This window comes from Podarcis filfolensis (genome assembly GCF_964270895.1).
Source record: "Podarcis filfolensis genome assembly, chromosome: 2".
In the NCBI taxonomy this organism is placed as follows: domain Eukaryota; kingdom Metazoa; phylum Chordata; class Lepidosauria; order Squamata; family Lacertidae; genus Podarcis; species Podarcis filfolensis.
The window spans coordinates 69,535,732-69,548,431 of record NC_139605.1 but is presented as its reverse complement, the minus strand read 5'-3'; the positions used below and the strand labels follow the sequence as shown (position 1 = coordinate 69,548,431).

At 45.8% G+C, this 12,700-nt stretch overlaps 1 long non-coding RNA gene across 2 annotated transcripts in view; it reads right to left on the bottom strand.

The window, feature by feature from the left end:
- The window catches only part of LOC310756364, a 32,703-nt gene extending 20,071 nt beyond the window's left edge, over positions 1-12,632 (bottom strand). The window contains exon 1 of one of the 2 annotated variants that reach the window (XR_014544832.1): positions 12,508-12,632. This is a non-coding gene — a long non-coding RNA (uncharacterized lncRNA). Of the gene's footprint in view, positions 1-10,412; positions 11,220-12,507 lie in introns of those variants that run through there. The other variant, XR_014544833.1, reaches the window with a different exon arrangement.
- Between the last annotated feature and the right edge of the window lie 68 nt (positions 12,633-12,700).

Sequence of the window (12,700 nt, the reverse complement as noted above, 5' to 3'; positions counted from 1 at the left end):
GGTACATATGGTAGCCATGTTAAATAAAGCAAAATATCCCTTTGTAGGTTAGCTAGGCAGGCCATTTTTACCATTGGTCTTATACAGCGACAAGAACCGTGTATCCCAGGACTTCCATACAGACTAACCAGGCTTGCACCCTGGAAAGGTTACTTTGGTGCTACTAATGCAGACGTTTGACTTCACCCCTGGAGGCGCACCCCATTGTGTCTCGAGATAAAACAGATGCCAACAACAAACAGTGGCTACCAAAAAAATTTTCCCATGGCCCACTTGAAAATTACTGAGGATCTTGGGAACCACTTAATGATTTTTCTGCCTGTTGTCGCGATTGTACTGTGCCAGATGCTGTATGATTTTTAGTTGTATTTTAGTTGTATTTTTACCAGGGGGCCACCTGAATGAAGAAGTATAGACTTCATTCTGATTTGCAGGGGATTCGTCAGCAAGGCTGTGGTTTAAGCACACTTCTATGTAAATCAGTTGTAATGGTATCAACTGGGCTTACTCCTAAAGCTAAACCTACAATCATTGGCGTGTGTGTGTGTGAGAGAGAGAGAGAGGGGGGGGGAGACTGGAGGAGCTTGAATCCACATACTCCCAACTTTAACTGGATCAGGCTGTATATAAGTAAGGATCTGAGAGTACAGACCACATCCAGATGTGAATTAGGGAATATTTCAACCTATCAATCCATCCATATTCCAGGGACATAGTTGCTTGCTGTATCTCATTTGTCACGGAGAAAGCCATAACCCGTGGCAACGAAAAGCTAAGAGCACAACCCCTTAAAATATAGGGACATCTGGCAGGCGACCGCGGTGTGCCGTTTAGAAAGCTGCAATTAAGCACAGAGAGAGGCCTCTAATGATAAGAACTCTATAGGGTCAGATTTGTTTTTTGAAGAATTCGGAGCGGAAGGGGTTGGTTTGGACTCCCGCGCGATTTCCTGCAGTCTTGCCGGCTCGCAAATGGATTAAGGATGAGCAAATATGACGGGTAAATAATGCAACTCATTCGCGAAGGGGAGAGAAAGTTACACAATGAACTCATGGCGCGCCTTCCCCGCTCTCTCCCCCCTCCTCCCAACCCCCCACCCCGGGACGGGTTGTTCTGGATTTGCAGGGTAGGTGTTACAGCTGTAAACCAATTCTCACCCGGCCAAGCAAGCGGGAGCTGCGGACTGCTAAGTAAACTCTGCCTAAATTGAAAAGACAAAAGGCGGGTGGGGAAAGGGGTGGTGGTGGAGGAGAGAAATCGTGATGCTGAAATGAACGGGTGAAAAAGAGGGAGGAAGAAAGAGAATCCAAGGTGGAAAGCAATTTGCGCAGGAGAGATTCCCCCTTATGGAAACTGCAGCAGCTCCTTTGCTGCGGGGGTGGAAGAGGAGGAGGAGGAGGCGGAAGCGAGGGAGGCAGACAGTGGGGATGTTTAGAGGAAATTTACAATCATTTCCTCTCTGTGGTTTGGTTACAAATCAACAACATCCTGTTCTTTTGTGAGGCTCAAAGGCGTCTGCCAGACGGATGACCTCGCTCCCTTAAAGCAATCGCAGCGGCGGCAGCCAAAGCACCGGCCCGCCTTGGGCGCTGCAGAATAACACAGAAATCTCTCTCCGATCGCGGGCTTCCTTCCCTCACCCGGCACACCTGCCTGCCCGGTGGCCAACAGAGGACGCGGGGAGCGGGTCGCTGGGGCAGCCAAGTCCCCGGTTGCTCGGGGCCCCGCCCAGGGGGACCTGGGAAACCTCTGCCTCCCCGGACGCGCGCGCCTACAGGGCCTGGTCGAGTCGGGAGTCGTGGAAAGGTCTCCCCGAGTGCGCTAGGCCCAGGGATCTTTCGCCTGCAGCCCTAAAGATGCACGCTAGAGAGGATGTCCCCTCCGGACTTGCTCTAAGGAAGCATGCCATTAGGGGGATTAGCGCTCTGCTTGGTTATGGAGATGAGGAGTCCCCAGGATATTTACCCAGGAAGTAAGGCCTGCCGCAGTTAAAGCTGCAGAGCGAAAAAATGGAGCTCAGGAGACCCCGAGTGGAATCTCTTCATTAAACAGGATGCAGAATGTGGAGAGAGAGCTTAAGTTCAAACAGAGCAGTTTCCTTCTCGCCTCTGGCTAGTTCCCCAGGCTGGTCCTATGCAGGTTTAGTAGGAAGTGAACTTCACCCGAAATGGATCGGGATACTATCATCTTTCATCTGAATCCAACCAACCCCTTAACTCGTGCAACATGCTGCTTGAGAAAAAGTTCTGGAGAATTCAAAAGCTCATTTTTGTGGCTTTTTGGATTGTCCTGATAAATGCATTGCCCAGCTTTGGATGGTATCCCCCCCCCCAAACGCACACCGAGTCCCCACCACCACCATGGGCCAAATTGGCTACCTTTGTATTTTTTAACATCCTGACTCTATGCATCTGCTTTGCATACAAATAAATTAGTTTTGATCAGTGGGATTGTATCCCTAGTCAGTATGCATTGTTGAATGCAGGTAAATTCTGTTGAACTCAGTGGACCTTAATTTGGAGTAAACATGGCTAAATATTGGATTATTCCCATCTGTAAACATGAATCCTCATTTCAAATGAGGCATTATCTTCCAGTTAACCCAAATCAATGTGTGACTTCCCCAACCCTTCAAATACTGCCATCTTTTTCAAAAAAACCTCCAGTCAGGCAAACTTATTTTCCAGGTTGCCTAAGGTCAGACTGAATTATATATTATCCTCCTGATTAACCTTGATCCTAAGCATAGTTACTTGAAAGAAGACCTCATTGATTTTGTGGAATTTACTACCAAGTGAGTGCTCTCTGGATAGCAACTTTACTGCCCAATCCTAACCACATTTACTTTGGAATACAATATCTTGTTTTCCATTCTTACTCCCAGCCTTAATCTATTTTTTAAAAGTTGGAAAAATCCAGCAGAGTTTTACAACTCAAAGTGAGGGGAGGACTCTGTTAACTGCAATGGATTCAGACTGCACTATATCAAATTTCTTTATCATATTTTTTAAAAACAGTACTTTTTAAAAGGCCTTTTTACATCTGTGTACCCACTTGGCTAATTGCAAATCATAGACAAGTATTTCCAATAAAATGGCCGAATTATAAAGTCTTAGCATCAAGTGTACTTAAGTAGTTGCTTTGTAGTTAAATCTGTTCCCTTCTGCTTCTGTGTTTTCCAACCTAAAGGACTCCGTGGTAACATGCAAGAGCAAAAAAAGCAAAATGCAATAGGAAAATTAAAGAATATGAGTCCCAAGTTGAAATGTTACTCTTGGGCTGAACCTTTTCCTCCTCGCCTCATCATACGAAGAGTTCACCCACTGAAATTGACTGGTGGTAGATTCAGGGTAGAGAAAGCGGGGTACTTCTTCTGGTAAGAAAGGCAAAGGGATTTAAAAGCTCTTTCTGCAGCTGGAAAACCTGGTGCGGAAAAGGCTTTTTAAGTCTACGCCTTGCTTAGCAGTCTAGGAAGGTCGTGCAAGACTCCCAAGATCTCATTCACTCAGTGTGCTGGCTTCAATCAGGTAGGGGTCTTGGGGAGCGGTTCCAGGGATCTTCCTGACTTTACATGATATTGCCTTTGCACATGGATCCCTGGAATGTAACCCCCATGTAAGTTTTGAGCCTACTATATTTCTATCTCTTAGTCGTGCAGATTCTAAATGGCCAGGGTTAAGCCAGGTTGGCAACTCCAAAAAATAAAAGTTCACCCCTTGGGGAATATTTTAGACATCATGAAAAGTTGAGTATTCTCTATTATCAGATCTCTAGTATCTGCGAAAGAGATTATCAATGGCTGGGATCCAAAGAGCCTATTACATTTATAACCAAAGGAGCATTGAACTTTTTTTTTTGTAAGAGCAGCTTACAAAAAAATGGGTAATTGCTCTTGAGGCCAAAGGAGTTGAACTGGAGAAGCAGGGTGAGTCAGGATAGAGGATGAAATCTTCATAGGTGTGATAGGGATGTCTCGCTCCCAGGGTGACAACTCCCTCATGTCATGGAGAATTAGGATTTCAGGGAAGGAATGGATCACTTTGCAGAAAAGGGAAATGATCCCTTAGAAGGGACCCATTCCTTGGGGATGAAAAAATATCCTCCTATGCCAAGGGTACTTCTGGTAGTGTGTGACTTGGATATTAGGTACATAGATTGCTGGTTCTACAGGGCTTCCCGATGACTTGCCTGTCTGGTGTGAATCTGGCAGATGTTATGCATCATCTAGAGCTGGGATCGAAAATAAAACTGTCAATAAACAGGATATAGGGCAGTATATAAATTCAATTAATAATAAGGATGATGATGCAAATCTATGTTGCGACTACACTGGAAATACTGTAGTTTATGCCTAGCAGAGCTATAATTCCCAGTATCCATTCCCAATATTCTTTGGAGGGATGCCATGACTGTCAAATGGTCTATAAGGGGGACTTAAATGTATGGTGTGGATGTGACCAAGGCTGGGCTGGCTGCAGTTTGTGGCCCTTCACCAGTACACTCCCAGTTTCTGGTTTTGCAGCCTTAGTTCAAAAATCAATGGTAGAAAAGGAAGAAGTATTCAAAATAATGTGTACTTGCCCAGAAATCCGTGTGATTGGCTTATCCAATGCCCAGAGGCCAGCTAGATGTGGCTATATATATCTTGCAGGCCCGCTTTACTAGTAGCAATATTGATTGTTGCTTTTCAGAAGCTTTACCCCCCCTTACTTACACATGCAAAAGATTCCACTTCCTCAATTGTGTTTAAGTGTTTACTAAGGAATGATAATTGACTGAAACTTATTCCTGCCTTTTCGTTGTTTTATACTAGCTCCTGAAAACTCCAGTGAAAAGAGATAATTGTCTCTCACAGGAATCTTAAGAACTCATTAGAAACAGCCGACTTGTTCCAGGTGTTGAGTTCTGTTCTGCGGAATAAGAGCAGTAACTTTCTTTACATGTAATATAACAGGACCTGGTCCTACGAATTTACATCCTGCGTAAGGGAAGGGAACCTCTTTTTCTTTTGTCCAAGGGTTACATTCTTGTGGGGGTAACATTTTGTAGGCCACATATCATTGGTAGACAGAGCTATAGGCAAATGTGAGAGGAACAATGGTTGTGACTCATTTGTACAGAGGTTTCTACACATATACAACTCCATCCAGGCAAACTAGAAGCATCATCACAGATCAAGGACACTTTCCAGCTCAGCAAAAGCACTTAGGGTTGAGATAGAGCAGGGCTGCTAAGGGGTGTGGATTAGGGAAAGGGCTGTGGCTTGGACCAGAGTCCTAAGGGCCAGATTAAGAGGCTTGGAAGACCACATTTTGCAGCAAGGATTGAAGTTCCCTACTCCCCATCCTATAGAACCCACACATTGTGTGGCTTATGGCCCACTCAAATTGCTCAAGGCGATTTAAAATCAGTTTTGTTTTTACACCTTGTGGCCATTAAGACTTAGTGTGATCCTACGCACATGTACTCAGAATGTAAGTCCCATTGAGTTCAATGGAACTTACTCCCAGACCAATGTGCATTCAGTGGTACCTTGGTTCTCAAACTTAATCTGTTCTGGAAGTCCCTTCCAAAACCAAAGCATTCTAAAACCAAGGCACACTTTCCTATAGAAAGTAATGCAAAATGGATTAATCCGTTCCAAACTTTTAAAAACAACCTAAAACAGCAATTTAACATGAATTTTACCATCTAACGATACCATTGATCCATAAAATGAAAGCAATAAACAATGTACTGCGGTCACAAATCAATCAATCAGTAGCTGAACTGGGTTCCACACAGTCACAAAAACAACAAAAAATTGCCTCAACAATGCAAAATAAATAGAAAAAACAGACAGACCTCAGCGTAACCCTCAAAATGGAAGTAAGGCACTCAAATGGAAGTGTAACACTCAAAACAGAGCACGTTTGGCTTTGGAAAAAAGTTTGCAACCTTATTTACTTACTTCCGGGTCTGCAGTGCTTGGGTTCCAAGTTGCTTGAGTACCAAGGCGTTTGAGAACCATAGTACTACTGTAGTAGGACTGCATCCAGAGGTATGTCTGCCAGGGAGATGCCCTTGCTCCTATCTGGAAATGATAGTCCAAAGCACCAGAAAAGTCGCTCGGCAAAGTATGTGTCTTGGATGGTAAGACCCCATGGCAACAGCAGATTGCACTGCCCCACATTTGAGAAGATAAGAAGAGGTTGGCTGGCTCGGACCACAGATCTACCTAGTCCAGCAGCCTGTTCCCACAGATGCCAATGAGAAGTGCGCAAGTTGATCTTGCAGTCACACCTTTCAGACGTGTGCCAATAGGACTGGCTCAAAGAGAAGTCCCAGTGCATATGATGTCTTGCTGGACAGACTACATGAACACTTTTCATCCCCATCATGTATGTCATGTGGATGCTCCTCAAGCCAATGCTTCTAAATTTACCAGCTCAAGAGGTTTATGGATAATGGCGGCAAAAATTATTTTGCTTTGAGACCTGTAATTCAGTAGAAGAGAGTGCTAAATAGAACAGGCAACACAATGTGTTGTGGGAACTAGATAAGCTAATATAAAAGGATGGGCTTTCCCACTGGATAGTTCTCAGAGACACAAATTCTTGCTGTAGGGTTGTAATGGATGGGACCCCTTCCCATCTCGTGCCGGCCCCGGAGCGTTGAGTATAATTGCCAAGTGCAAGTCAGACGTGAAGGAGCCACCGTCTCATCTGGGTCATTTTACCAGCTGGATTTATTACGTCGAAAGACACTCATTCAAAGTAAGGGTGCCTCCATTAAGATAACAGTGGTCCTAGATGACTCAGGAGGAGTCAGAAGTAAAAATTGCTGATTTAGGAGGCTGAACTGGTGGCACTGCTATCTGCACAGAAAACATCTACTACATTGTTTAGATTGCTATCAACATATTCCTCAGTCAGCACTGCACTACCTTCCTTTCTTATTAGATGCAAAGGAAATACATCAGAGTGGTTGCTCAATTGTGGAATCGAGCCCATGGAATTTCCATCTCTGCACAAAGGTCTGATCTAACAAATCTGTGTCTGCAAATCAGTGTGTGTGTGTGTGTGTGTGTGTGTGTGTGTGTATTCTAACAAACAATCTGAGTCCACTAGATATTGGTCTCAGCTGTACTCCAAGGAAGGATTTTTTATTATTATTATTATTATTATTATTATTATTATTATTATTATTATTGAGATGGAGACATGAGACATACTGGCAGTGCCTGACAGTACTCACACCAGCACCAAGTGCTGGCACCTCTTTTTTTACTGCCCAAGTCTGCTATTTTCTGCTTTTATCAAAATATGGGTACCAGCACCTCCAGTGGCAGAGCTTCATGCTCCGGCACCGGGGGGCTGAGAGCTGGCGGGGGTGGGTGCGCGTCCTGGGGGCATGGCACGCCACCTGCGGGGGTGTGGTTCCCAGCATGGGGGGGGCAGCAGCGATGGCACACCACTGGAATCGCGCTGCCGGGGGCGGTGCACTTCCCCCGCTTTCCTCTTCCTCCGCCAGTGAGCACCTCATTTTTAACAAAAAAAGAGCACTACATATTGGTATGAAAATACATATATCAGAAGGCATTAGATTGTCTATCAAACATTTATCATTGTTCAGCTAACAAAATCATTCTCACTGGGATTGTGTTAATTCATTTTAAATGTTGTGATTGTATGACATGCATTTGTCTGAATTTTCCTGTTGAGCCCATTTTTGTATAAAGTGGCATATAAATTTGTTAATTAAATTAATACCACCACAACCAGGACTGCCTGTTTCCAGTTTCATGACACAAAGAGAGAAATTAGGAAGCCCGTGCCTTGGAAACACTGTTATGGAAAGCAAATGGCGAAGTTTTCAAATATCTGCTTAATTTATTCTGTTGACAGAATCTGGATTTTTTTCAATTGGCAAGTGGGGAGGCAAGGGAGTACAGAGTCTATGGCACCTAGGCTTGCCATATTTCAAAAAGTGAAAATCCAGACACAAAAACACACACATCAAAATGAAACTTTTGAGCTATTTTTAAGGGAAATTGCCAAAAACGGCACTGTCAACATGGGTTGCCATGCGTCTGGGTTTCCCTGGACATTTCCACCCAGACACTGCTATGTCTGGGAAATTCCATACATATGGCAACCCTAATGACACCTTTAACCTCCCTGCGATGCATACAAATAACAGAAAACAATATAATGCAGTTTATAAACTATGCAGCACTAGAATGAAGTGTAGAAATGTAAGGCTATGTACACATTAGTGGCTTAAAACACAGTGAGGCTGCTTCCCCCTCCTGCTTTTCAAGTTGCATTTTTATGTTGCTGTTTACAACAGAGAGAGGGCATAAGTGTTTTTAACCCAATGCACATTGCCCAGTTTGTTTTTCCCCAGCTGTCACACACCCACACCATTTCTATTGCACAAAGCTGGCATCGTCACATGTGCACCAGATGTCTCAAGTACACACCTCAACTTAACCGTGGCTTACATTTTCAAATCAAATGGCAGCTGGCTCGAGGGGAAATGCAGCATTTCTCAAGGACCTACAGAATACATAGGGATTGTGGCTAAGGTCATGTGGGCCATGTGTACTCTGCTCGAAACACCAACAGTGGGAATGCACTGCACCTGGAGCAAAGGGTTGTGTGCGCACAGCCTAGTCAGACTCTTGCACTGTGGAGGTGTGGAAATGCATGGGTGGAGTGGGGACACAGCATGTTCCTGGCCTCCATGTGCTCAAGGTGGTGTGTGTGTTTTTTGCACAGGGACCTATGTGAGTCCTACGCTGCAGAGGGAGGAGGAGGCAGTACAGTCATACCTCATGTTACGCTTGCTTCATGATACGTTTTTTGAGGTTGCGTCCTGCAGCAACCCGGAAGAACCGGAAAGGGTTACTTCCGGGTTTCGCCGCTCTTGCATGCGCAGACCCACAAAATGATGTCACGCGCAAGTGCAGAAGCGGCGAATCGCAACCTGCGCGTGATGCGCCGCTGCAGGTTGCGTTCTGCTCATGTTGCGAACGGGCCTCCGGAATGGACCCCGTTCGCAACCAGAGGTACCACTGTATCAGGAAACAAGCAGAGAAGGCAGGGAGCTCTCCTTGCAGGCACAGATCTGCCACGCCTCCTAGCTATCTTGAGCCCTCTGCCTGAGACAACAACCTCACTGGGCCTCATGGGCTGGCTGGCCTTGAATATGAAGGCACATTCTCCTCTGATTTTGTTAAATGTGAAGAAGTATGTTAGCAGCAATATATCACCTTTCAAGACCAGAAAGCAATAATGGCCTGGATTTGATCAGAGAATAACAGAAGTGTAGAGTTGGATGGTGCCCTGAGGATCATCTAGCCCAACCCCCCCAACCCCGGCAATGCAGGAATATAGGGATCCCATACGGGGATCAAACCTGCAGCCTTGGCATCATCAGCACCATGCTCTGACTAACTGAACCAGCCATTCACTCTAAAGCTGTACAATACAAAGCTGCCATCAAAACAGGATGGCGGAAAGTCTGCACAATAAGATCAGGGATAGAGAACCAGCATCCCTTCAGATGTTGCTGGACAACAGTTTCCATCATCGCTGATGGGAGTTGGAGTCCAACAAGATCTGGAGGATACTAGGCTCCCTATCCCTGCAATCCCTCTAAAGATGCCTCCGCTCCATTATATAACTGCAATACTTAAACATTTACTGCTAGAGAAACGCTCGCAAAGCTTGGCCAAACCAGCAGTTGAGCAATTCCTCCCATCAGAGTGTTGTTTGGCCAAAGGATGGGGAAGACAATTTGCAGAGAGGATCAGAGGCCAGAGAGGAATTCTGGAAGGAGGGAGAGCAAATGGGGCAGATAGTGGAAATCTGATGCAGTTCATCTTGCCAGTAAACCATGGTGGTGGGTGGATAGAGTCTGTTTCCCAATTCCGGGAGTTATTTTGGCACAGCAAGGTTCACATTCCAACTTCTGATGAAGAGTTATAAGATAAAGGAAAACGTACTGAGCGCATGTTTATCTCTAGGCAAAGTCCAAGAAAAGAAGTGCCAAGGGAAGGAAGGAAATTAAACACACAGCTGATGTTGGTTATGCAAAAAAAAAGGTATCAGACATGAGTAATACATGGAGGATATAAGGACCAGGTGTTTAAGTGAGGCAGGAGGAAAAACCCACAAGTTTCATCTACGTACATGAGTGTGAAACAAATACCAACTTGTCTTAAGCTAAATGTGGGAAACCGAAACACTGTGACCTCCCAGGAGACCCTCAAGGCTTGGTCCACACATTATGATAAAGAGGAGGAAGTGCTCTGCTTTGCTGTGCAGACAATACTACACCATATCAGAGGTACATTTCCAGGCTCAAAGGTCACAGGGGTTACTACTGTGCTGCCATGATCCAGAATTTCCCAATTCGTACGTTACCTTGACTTACGACAGAATCCATTTGGTAAGGACATAAGAAGAGCCCATCTACAGTCAAGCACCACAGGAGGCAACCAGATGCCTGGAGAAAACCTGCAACAGTATTTGAGCACAAGAACCTTCTCCCCTCCGGTGTTTTCAAGCAACTGGCAATGACAGAAAGAGCTGCTGGGAGTGGGAGGACGGTGTGTGCCAATAGGCTTTCTCTCATTGAATTGTGAAACTGAATCGGGCACAAAGTCCTGTGGTTCAGACTGCCACAACAACAACCACAGTTTGCTGGAGATCTCTGGGCACTTCTAGAAGGTCAGTATTCTTGGGTGGGAATCTATCACATACCCTTTCTGAGTGGTTTTTATTATCATCATCATCATCATCATTATGATTATCAACACCATTGTCTTCCACATACATCCCAAGACAATGTACAAAATATAACAAAGACAGACTAAAATATAATTAAAAGATTATAAAAACAGCTTTTTAAAAATTGCAGAACATTACACCCCACTCCATTAGCCACAAGTGTATTCTGTGCACACTTTCCTAGGAGTAACCATCATTTGACACGGTCAGACTCAATTTCCATGCAGACACACATAGGATTGGGCTGTAAACCTCAGACTGCTTTTTAAGTTTTGGGTTTCTAAAAAAGAGATTCATGACACCCCGCATGCTTCTCAGTAAAAATAGTATTTCCTTCCCATAACAGCTACGGGAAAGTCCTGCTTCCATTTGTGGCACCAGGGCTGACACAGAAGCCAGATCTCCCCAGAGAAAGCTGGTGCTCTTCATAGGGGTAAAGGAGAAGCAACTACACCACTAGGTTTCATTCAGGTTTGGTCTACTTGTTATATCTGGTCCACATAAAACTGTCCATTTGGGCAATGTAAATTGTCAATGAAATTAGTTAACAAGGACACCCACCCACCCACCCACGGTTAACGCTATATGTGAGTTCAGCCCCGTGTGGTATAGGGGTAATGGGTGCTTTTCCTTTTTCTTTGTGTATTACAAAAAACCAATTTTAGAGAGAGAGAGAGAGAGAGAGAGAGAGAGAGAGAGAGAGAGAGAGAGAGAGTTCAGCCCAGTTGGCATAGAGGCAATCCAAATTCAGAGATCCACTTTCTTCCTTATTTGCTACAACCAGGGAGCAGTTATTACAAATCTGCCCTCCTGTAAATGGGAGAGGGAGGTTTGTGGGGGGATTAAGGAAACAGTACAGTATTCCTTTTCTCCAATGCATTTTGCCTTTTGAATTCTCTCTCTCTCTCTCTCTCTCTCTCTCTCTCTCTCTCTCTCTCTCTCTCTCTCTCTCACACACACACACACACACACACACACACACACCTCTTAATTGCTTTGCTGCCTGAAATTCCTCCAGGCTGATTACGGCGAGATGGATTTTCAGCTATGGCATTTTAGACTTGGTGTGTGTGTGTTTAATACAATGTCCGAACAGTTGGCTTTTGCCTATATGCAGAAAAGCCACTGCGCTGGATTGTTAGGCTGAAAAACGCACCTGACAGGAAAAAGCCATGACACAAAACAAGGGAATTCTAGTTCGGTCCCCCTCTGCACCCCAGTCACTTCAGTGACCATGGGGAAATAAACAGGGCCAGGATGAGGACCCCAGCAGAACGGGCCGTCATCTCCCCGCTTTTCTTCCAAGAGGGGGCTTCGAACCAACACCCACAGCAATGCTGTACTTGAGCGGGCGGACTCAGGCGACATCCCCGGCGCGGCGGCCCCGAGGTCGCCCTTGGCTGTCCCCGGCCGGCAGCAGGCTCCCCTTTACACCCCCAAACTCCGGGGCTAGCGAGCCTGGCAAAGGAGGCACGCCCGCGCCTAGCAGCTGCCAGAAGCAGCCGGCATGGGCTCGGAAAAAGCGCACGGAGCCTGGCGCTTTTACGCATCCCTAGCACCCGCTCCTTTGCTGGCCACCGGGGCGGGAGGCGCGCCAGGGAGCCTCCGGCTGCAGCCAAGAGACAAATCACGTCCTTCCCGCACGCCCGAGCTTCCCTTTCTTTTGCTCGGTTACTGTACATCCACTCCACCTCCCCCCCCCCCTCTTTCTGCTGCAGTTCTGCTTTACCTTGAAGCCCAAGGCTGGGGCGGGGGTGTGGTGCATGCGCAGCTGGCTGCAGCTGCCTCCTTTCATTCATTAAAAAAAGGCAGCCCCAGCCTACCATCCATCCTTAACTCGCAACTAGCTCCCTTCCGGCCCCCCATTCATGAATGAGAGCGGAGCATGCGCTTTGGCCCTGCAATGCCCACCCATTCATAGA